The sequence below is a fragment of the Agelaius tricolor genome, unplaced genomic scaffold, assembly GCF_023055355.1.
Source record: "Agelaius tricolor isolate 1412-34295 unplaced genomic scaffold, bAgeTri1.0.p SCAF_18, whole genome shotgun sequence".
Taxonomy (NCBI): Eukaryota; Metazoa; Chordata; class Aves; order Passeriformes; family Icteridae; genus Agelaius; species Agelaius tricolor.
Window position 1 is genome coordinate 9,995,030 of NW_027269278.1, and position 10,216 is coordinate 10,005,245.

Below are 10,216 nucleotides of genomic sequence, written 5' to 3' on the forward strand. Positions count from 1 at the left end.
TGCCATAAAAGAATCTTTAAAGATGCACTAATTTTGCTAAAGAGCCTTTGCAGCTCAGGATGTGTGTGGATGTCAGCCTGTGGGTATAAATCTGGGGGCACAGGCAGATCTGTGCCTTGGCCAGAGGAGGACCAAGGGCAGTGGGAGCTGGAGGTGGGAGACCAGCACCCAGGGGTGCAGGAGAGCCTGGAGCACCTCAGCAGCCATGGGCTGGTGCTCACCCTGAGCACTCATCTCCAAACCCCAAGCCTGAGTCTTTGAGCTGCCCTCTGTCCCAAAGCCCATGCCCTGCCCAAAGCCCAGAGATTCAGGGTGCACTGGAGGCAGCAGAGACCTCCCCACTTTTCCCCTAAGTCCCTCCCATATTCAGTCATTGTTTCCTCTGCCCACAAATTCCACATTTCGATTTCAAGGGGAAAACAGCACATCCAAATCCTCAGAGTGTTCTTGGCCCTTCCAGAGTGTTAACTGACTGGAGGGAGCTCCAGCAGGGTGCTGGGCTGTGCTGCAGGCTGGAGGGGTTTGCTCCTGTTGGTTTGTACCAGCACTAGCTCTGTCATTCTGTGAAATGAAACTAAGATGTGCATAAGCAGCCTTGACAGCAATTAGTTCTGGCAGAACCTTTGTGGTAATGAATTTCAATGATGGTGGGGTTTTGGGTGCCTGAATAGTTCATCAGCTGCTGGTATATCAGACTGTTGCAGCTGAGAAATCACATTATAATAAACCACTTTTTACTGCAGGCACCAACCAGGATAATATATGGGATGAATAATAATAGTCCATTCAAAATCATTCCTGTGCTTTAGAGCTTTGGATTTTCAGTAAATAGATCAAATACTGTGCAGAAATGAATCTTATTCAGAATTACTCCATTACCCAGCTATTTATGAGCATTTTTAATGTATTGTCAGGGAAGTTGCTCCACTCCATTACACTTGCCAGCTAAGCTCTGAAATACATACATGTTGATTCAGTAATAAGAAAAATAATCTCTAATGTAGCAAAATGTATTTTAAGTTTAAATGGAAGACACAACATGATAACTATTGCAGTGTGAAATATCATCGTCTGTCTCTTTCTTTTTATTTACAGCAAAAATTCTTCTTTTAAAGTATGAAAATACATGACTTAGAAATACTTTAAAAGCCACAATTGAGGCATTCTCATGCTTTCTTCTATGTTTATAAACCAGAAATGCATTATTATAAAGGCAGATACTCGGAGAGCAGCTTTGTGCACAGGCACAAAGTGATAGGACAAGGGGAAAAGGTTTTAACTAAAAAAATGAGAGATTTAGGTTAGAAGTTAGGAAGAAGTTCTTTACTCAGAGGGTGGTGAGGCCCTGGCACAGGCTGCCCAGAGAAGCTGTGGCTGCCCCATCCCTGGGAGTGTCCAAGGCCAGGCTGGATGGGGCTTGGAGTGACCTGGGACAGTGGAAGGGGTCCCTGCCCATGGCAGGGGGCTGGAACAAGATGAGAGTGAAGGTTCCTTCCAACCAAAACCACTCTGTGATTCTGTGCTAATGTTGCAATAGAATGGAATGTTACTTACCACTGTCTTTGCAATAATTAGCATGAAAATAAAAAACCCTGCATTAATCTGAAGCTATTTCTATTAAAATCTATCCTTTTCAATGTGCCACTTTGGCTGCTGGTGACATGGCTGGAAGTCCATCAAACATTCTCTCCCACACCAGAGAAGAAGGAGGTGAAGGAAGGGGATGTCTGGTTGACCAGGGCCTGTCTCAGGAGCTCATTACCTCACTGGCAGAGAGAAAAGCAACTGATGCCTCTCTAGAAAGCAGCCAGCCATCTGCCAGCAGCCCAGCAAAGCCAGGATGCCCACAGCACTGCATGGGGAGGAGGAGGAGGAGGAGGAGGACAGGGACCCCTCTGCCAGCAGGGAGCTGGCCTGGGTGGGGTGCTCTCCCTCTGTGATGCTCCCCTGGAACCCCATCACCATGGCAGCCAGAGATGCAGGATGAAGGTTCTCTCCCTGCTGGCTTTCCCCTTCCTGGACTCTTCTTGAGCATGCGGTAACCACAAAAACATCCTTTGTGTCACCCTGGTGAACAGGTGCTTGGCAGTTACATTACCCAATGGGGAGGTTCAGGCCCATTTGAATGAAATATTTTTAAGGTATCCTTAAAGTTCAAAAAACCTTGGAGACAGGGTTTAGGTAAGAAAAAAAAAGGAGAAAGTCAGTGTGGATGGGCAAATAACAGCACCACAGTAGCAAATAGCCAAGAAGCAGACAAATTTTCTAGTGCAAAAATATTTGTGTGTGTTTACCTGTTGTTACAGGCAAGATGACCATTTTTTCCCCCCAGTAAAATACTGCCTTATGTTATGCCAATGATATGTTAAATTAGCTTTCCAAATAAAGACAGAGATAGAATAAGAATTGATTTGAAACTTCAAACTCTTTTGAAGACCTGAATTGCATATTCCCATTTTGGTTGTACAGAAAACTCAAAAAAATTACATCTGGAGGAAGGAGGGTTCTACAATATTTTTTTCCAGACTCTACCCAAATTTCAATGTTCTTCCATTTCCAGAATGCTCATAATCACTGCTGATCTACAAAGATTTTCAGGAGTCCATAAATCACCCTAAATAGCCTAAGGCTGTGGGAGTTCTTTTCTTTGGCTTGGAATCTTCCAAAAGAGCTCATGAAATCTGATGTAAGTTTAACCTCAAACGAGGTAAAAGCACTCTCTCTGCTATGATTTCATACAGTGCTGAACAGTAGCCTGTGAAAAATCAGGTAGTGAGACTGGGGGGTTGTTTTTTGAGTTTTGTTATTGCTGCTCTTAATCAACAAGGAGAAAACACCAAATCATGGGTTTTTTTCCTATGTGAACTACTAAGGACTGATTGAGAGTATAGGAGCTAACTTGGTATTTAGATTTCATTGAAAACCCTACATGAGAAAACATTTCAAGAGTCAAGAAGAAAGAGCTGAAAGGCAATGTGAAATCCTTACAATCCTTGGTCTTTCACTGGTCTGATTCTCTCTCAGCAATGGCCAAGGTGCCATGGCCTGGGATCAGCATCAGGGACTTTGCTTGTGGCCCTTGCCCACTGATGGCACAAATTTATCATGTTCAATCAAATATAACTTTATTTCAGGATGTGGAGACAGAACAACACCACAGCCCTGTCATCCTGCTCAGGAGGCTTGGAAAACATCCTGCTGCCCAGGGACAGGCCTGAAGGCTTCAATCCCAACCTCCTGCTTTGCAATGAGCAGCCTGGCCCAGAGTCCCAGGTGCTGGACATTGAGTACCTGCCCTACTACAGAACATCCCACATCTGTGTCTGCCCAGCACCTCACATCTGCACAGAAAGGGAAAGAAGCTCCAATGAAGGCAAGGCTTACACTAAGCAGGATAAGAAAGTGAGTTATTCAGCCAAAAGTGAGTTATTCAGCCACTCCACAGGATATCTTCCATTCTGTGGGACATCTGAAGAGCTTCTTGGCCAACCACTCATAGAGATTACATATATGGTTAAATTGGGTTAAATACCTGCAAGGTGAACTCATGTTGAATGTTTCTAAAAGGAGTAGGAAGGGAATAAGAGAGGCAGGCCCATCTGACATCAAAATGTTACTCAAAGTTAGCCCCTTAGGAACAAAATGATGACTTGTGCTCTGAAAACACAAAGCAGGAGCAGAGCTATCTGCAAGGATGAGATACAGCAGCCCTTGCAAGGTCTCCTCTCCCTTGGAACAGCCTGTGCACCCAGACTGCTGCTATGAGGGACATTGCTGGCTCTGGGGGGCACCTGTGCCCCTGCTGTGCTCCCAAAGGCAGCATTGATCTGACACCTCAGCTCTTGGTCCTGTGCGTGTTTTTTCCAGAGCACCCTGCCAAGTTTGGAGCTGAGCAAGAGGACGATTTCTCCTCCAAGCAAGGAAGAGCCCCAGGAGCTCCTGGGAGCCAGCAGCTCTGCTCTCTGCCTGCCCATGCCCTCCTTCCCCACTGGGCTCCCAGCCCTGAACCAGCCCCCTCCCTGCAGTGGGTACTTCCCTTACTACAGGACTGAGGCAGGGATTTGCACTGGCCCACTTGAAAGAACAGAGTCCTTCACCAGGATAGAAGTTCTGGAGATCAAAGAGGGAGGACAAAGGGCAGGATCGAGTGTTTGGAATCTCCGTGGCAGCTGCTTGGTGTCCTGAGAAGAGAGAAGGGGTTTTGTGGATGCAGACGTGAAGGAGAAACTCTTGAAACCTATGACAATATGGAAATCTGCATGAATTTGAATAAAATGAAAATATTCCTTCTCTCAAAAAAAAAAACCCAACAAGTGATATCCCAGATTGTGTAATGGAAGCAGAAAGAAGCAGAGCAGGAGCTTGGGAAATCCAATAAAGATGTGAGGAAGAGAACTGTGTGTCTCTGTAGCTAATCCCAAAGGCAAGATGCTCACTCAAGGGATGCACAGCTATGGGAAATGGCCAATGGGAAAAAATTAAGAATTATTTAAATCTAAGTTGCTTGGAGGAATTAAAAAGAGACATAATTTCCAGTTGGGATTGGGAAATACATTTCCTTTCCCCCTCACTACAATCCTTCCATTGTATTACTGGCATCTGTTAGACCTGTGCACAACAGCCATACACAGGAGAAAAAACCACATTTTTATTTAAATTCTTTGTCAATATGATTTTTTGAACACATTTCCATTATGTCTGTCTTCATTTCACTTGCACAGTCAGTAATGAAAATACTCTTGATTACTTTAATATGTGCAACTAGGAGCTTCTATAAACATCAGTTTTGATGCTGGAAAACTGGGAAACAGCATCCAGAAACATTTTGGCATTGGTGAATCTTGACTGATTTACACCAGATGAGAATCTAACCAAAAAAGGTCAGCTCAGTATTTTCTTTGCAGTTGTGAAATCTTGCAACATCCTCCCCTTATTGCCAACTATGTCACCTCCCCGAGACACCGCACGAGCTGATGAAACAAGGCTCTTTCCCATCCCTGTGCTGTGCACAGACAATTTCTGCTCAAAAATTGAGCAGAAATTTACACTGAGACCAGGTAAATGTACCAATGTTATCTATTTTAAGGATCAAAGAAGAAAAACACATCACATTTCACTATTCACTATTCATATCTCTATAGGTAAACCAGTTTTCCCTGTGGTAAGTGTGACACTGAGACCAGGAGTGCTACAGCCATGCAAAGCACACGATAATTTTAATAATAATTTCTGCTTACACTGCACTTCAGTGGTTTTTGACCAGTTGGGAAGGGGTTTTGGTTAGATGCTAGAAATCAGCAGAGCTCCCAGGCAGGAGCTTTGATCCCAGTCTTTCTTCTGGGCACTGCTCAGGATGAAGTGCTGCCTCACACCCAGGTTTTTAAAAATTGTTTAAAAAATGGGGTCATCCAGGCTGGTGAAAATTCATCTCAATGTCCTCACACAGATGGAATCAGGAATGCAGCTAGAGCACCAAGCATGCCCTCTGCATCCCTGCATTCCCAGGGGCACCCAGTGCCACCTTCCCACTGAAAAACAAGATAAATCAGATTCCAGATGAACTAAGTCAGACTGAAACAGCTTCTGGTTTTAAGCACAAAGAAGGCTGATGTCTTGGGAACGTTGAAAGAAAGCCATACAAAATAGAGTGAGATTATCCAACTCAAGGGATCAGGCAGAGGAGGGAAGGAATTCTGTCTGAAAAGCAGGTGTGGATTGTTCTGTGAATATTAAACTCAGCATTTCCATAAATTTGGCATATTAAAATACTTTGAACGATGTAGTATCAAATCCACAAATCTGCCTGATTTTTACAAGATAGAAGTTAGCTGCTTTCTATTGGCTGTACTTGGTAATTTATGGGAGCAGTGAACATCAGAAATCAAGGATTTGGGAGATGAGAATATCACAAGCTTTATTCTCATGGATCAGAGAAGCCTAATTTTAATCAAAAGCTGGCAAATATCATGTCATATGCTTCCATCTTGAAATCGGAGCTGAGCAAAACTCATGATTTTAATGTTTTTTCCATACAGTCTTGCTCAGAGGTAAAAAGGAAAGGATGGAGGGCAGTTCTGGAAGTGTCTGTGTTTCTCTCTAAGGTTTATGCTACTTTATTACTTTTCCACATATTTAACATCCTGTACACAGGCAGCAAACCATTTTTCTCAAACTGCTCCATGGATCAGATTCCTGCCTTGGTGAGGACATCATGTGCCTTCACCCCAAGAGTGGTCCTGGTCACACAGTGTGCTTCATCCTTGTGTACTGATAATGTATTTCCTTTCATCTCTCTATTTGAAAAATTCATAATTACTGCCCTAAACCTTCAGTTCTTCAACACTAGCAATCCTCTGAAGTTTGAAAAACAATCTGCAATTACTTTGATGCATGCTGTGCAGTCTTCATTGATCCTGTTTAAGCTTTTAATCTCATGAATTCACAAAGTTAATTCATAAAACAAACCAAACAAACCACGGCAAAGTATGCCCTTTAATAGCAAAAGTGGTGATGATTATAGATGTCTTTGGGGATTTCTGATAATGCAGGTTCTTCTTTCTCAACAGTTGATGTCAGATTTCATTTGGAAAGAGGGGAGAAGACTTTAGCCACAATATTTGTTAGTCTGTGTACCCCTTGGGAAAAACCTAATTCAAAGTCAATAAAAAGACTCACAGAGATGTGTCAGGTCATGGAATTTGTCTCTGAAGTCAGGTACAAGAGACTTGTTTTAGTAAAACACTGCAGGCCTTAAGATCTAGACCCAAAGATTCCTAAAATCAATGAGAGAACTGCATCAGCCTCAGCAAGGTGGAGCTTGGGCCCCCAGTCTCCCCATGTGGAACAGAACAGCACATTCCTTATACAAACCTGAACCCCACTAAATGTTGTTTTAGGGAGAAAATTAGCTCCCCAACATTTAAATGCATCAGTGTGCCCCCTGCCCCAAAGACTGGCGTTAGCAGGGCTCTCCTTTCTCTCCCAAATCTGGATTGTGTCAATGGATATGATTTAATAACTTTATTTTTGAAGTCTGCCTGAAAGGAAGCTTTTGGCAAGTAGCATTTATCACAGAAGAGCAGAACTCAGCATGAAACAAAGAAGCTTAAACAGGTCCTTGCCCAGCAACGTGATGGGAAGGAATGGAAGTGAGTCATTAATAGGAAACAACTTGGCTTCCTTTCAGAACTGTATTTATGGTGAGTGACTGGAGAATACCTTGAATATACACCTCCATGCAAATACCAGAACATGCAGATCACTGGGCAAGCCCAGGGCTGGGGGAACAGCACAGGCTCTGCTGCTGGGACAGCCTAATCCAGGATTCGGTGCTTTGCCAATGCAATTCAGGAACCCCATCAGAGATGAGGAGGAGCTGTGCTCTGCAGAGCAGGGGGAGGCTGAAGGCAGTGCCTGAGGGCTGTGCTGAGTGCTGATCAGCAGCAGGAACACGTGGAAACACGAAGGAATGAAGAAGCAAGGGTTGAGAGGTCTGGTTATCCACAGGGAAGCTGGTGCAACAGGAGGGGAAGCAGCTGTGCTTCTGTCACACCTGGACCCTGGAATGGATTCCATCAGTCTGTCCTGACACACTGACATCTTCCTGTACACACCTAGAGATACATCCTAAAACTCAACAGGACGAATCTGTTTGGACCCAAGTGATGTACCTGCCCAAAATAAAACTGTTCCTTAAAATATGAAAAGGTGGGCTGGGGCGAAGGCACAGGCTGGCCCAGTCTGCAGCCCTTTCTCAGTTAATGATGCAGGTGGGAAGGGATGGTGAAAAAGCAAACAGCCTGCTGACCTACATAATCCCCCATAAATCTATCTGTCCCTACCCCCGTGCTACCAGCTCCCATTCACTCCTCCCAGGCTCCTGGGGGCACTTTTGCCTTTCCCAGGAACACAAGCTGATGGGATTTGCAGGCATTGGGCAAGGCAGAAATGCCAGCACCTGATCCAAATTAAGTAGTCCTTGACTTCTGCAGCAATCATTAGAGTTTCACATGTGGAAAAATGCATGTGCTCTGTATTTTAGTTTGCAGCCTTTTGTCAAGGCTGGTGTCCTTGGGCTACTTTCTGCTACTGGCAAATATAAATGGAGAAATGCATCCCCAAGGACAGCTGAACATCAGGATCACCTGAGCTGTGGACTCCTCCAAACTCATGTTTGAAATATATCCACTGTGCAGGGGAATGTGCTCTGCTTTTCTGAGCACCCACCTCTGTGCATGAGGAAGAGCTTCTGTACTGGGAGGGTGACTGAGCACTGGACAGAGAGGCTCTGGAGCCTCCTTCCCTGGAGATATCCAAAGCCACTTGGACACAATCCTGAGTAATGTGGTCGAGGGGATCCTGCTTGAGCAGGGAGGTTGGACTGGATGAGTTCCAGTGGTCCCTTCCATGTGAACCATTCCCTGACTCCTGTGCATCAGTAACTGGGTGGGGCAGAGCCACCTGCCTGTCTGAGGGGAGACTGGGCCACCTTCTCATGGTTTTAGCTGAGAAAAAAATAATGCCAAAGCCTAGAGGTGGCACAGAGCTCCTTCTGCTGCAATTACACCAAAGAGTAAGCACGCTCCATGGTGGCTTGTACCGAGCAAAATTATCAAAGGCAAATAAATAAATTGGAAATTCTTTCAGGAGCAAGACCCAAAGGAAACTGGCAACACAGGCAATGCAAAGGGGGTGTGGTGGAGAGTGAGGGGTTAAGCTTGCCTGGCTGACCAGAGCTGTGAAAATGGACACCAACCTGCCTGGGAGGAGGCAGTGAACTCTTTCCCACTCCAAAGCTCTGCAATGGGTGAGACATCAAAACCCCAACACAATATAAAGCTAACAATAGGGTCTGACAGCTGCACAGTGTTTGAACAACGCCTCGGATGGGGAAGCTTGTGAAATCCTCTGTATCCCACCAGAGCATGGGAGCTGCAGCTTTTCCTGGCTTCTCTGGCTGTATTTTCCCTTAAACCAGAGACTGAGCCCCTGGTCTCACTACAACCTTTCAGGGACCCAACTCACACCCACAGCTACCAGGCTTTGGATTTACTCCCTAAATGCATTTCCTCTGGCAGCAGAGTGCTGATCCCTTCCTTTGAAGGGCTCACTCTCTTATAGCATCCTCATGAATGGGTGCTCTGGGTAAACTTGAGGGGGTCTCACTCCAAGCAGCTGCCCCGTTAGCGCCTGATGATGGCTAATAATAATGATTAATGAATCTTAATCTTCCTGCCACAATTCTCTTTCATTAATATTTATATTTGGCAGATGTACCCCCAAGGGATAACTTGAGCTGCTAAGTATTAGTCTGCTATGTACAGCTGGTATTTTCTCCAGAAACTTTGAGGACATTCTTTGAAAGAGCATATTATGTGCAATTTTATTTTCAATTGTTAATGCTGTCACGTGTCAGCATAGAGAAGAATGTTTATTTTAGGTCTCTTCATATGATGAAGTAAAAGAACTCCCTTAGATACCAACATTTTCATGAAAAAAAGGATCTGATGTAAAGGAATGATTACACACTTAAACAACTGGCATTATCACAGAGGTCAAGCTCAGCTATGGATACACCACTAAGCCTCCTAATTACAACAGGGTGTAATTTAAGGCATCTTTAGCTGTCAGTGATTAAATGTGTGCCATTTTCCAGTTAGATGTATGTGTTCAGCTTCTAAATAAAGTCTTCTGAAGCCTTTTTGGAAGCATAAACATTCAATTAAATGATCTAGTTGAGTCCTCATAATTGGGCTGAAGTCTGTTTATAACTAATTCATGACACAACATAATTAGCCAAATGATTAATTGGTAAGTACTCTATGAAAACAAATTAATCATAGTGTTTCCCAAATCAAGATCCTCTCTCTACACCACTGCAAACCATTTGGCTCTGGTCTGTGACTGTCTTGATTTATTTCTAGTTATCCATCTATGTCCTGGCTAGGAAATTTGGAGGAATCTCCTCCCGGCTCTCAGCAATGCACTCACAGCTGTAGCAACAGGCAGCATCAAAAACATTTTCCATTTTTTTAGCATTTTATTACCCTCCCCAGACGTGCCTGAACCTGCTGGCTGGATTTTGTTTTTCTTTGATGGTGCTCTCACTTGAAAGTAGGAAGGATAATCTTGCAATTATGTTCATATAAAGACTAAGAAAATGAGCAGATGAGGATGTGAAATACAGTCAGCCTTTGTGTCTGAAACACTCCTCAGC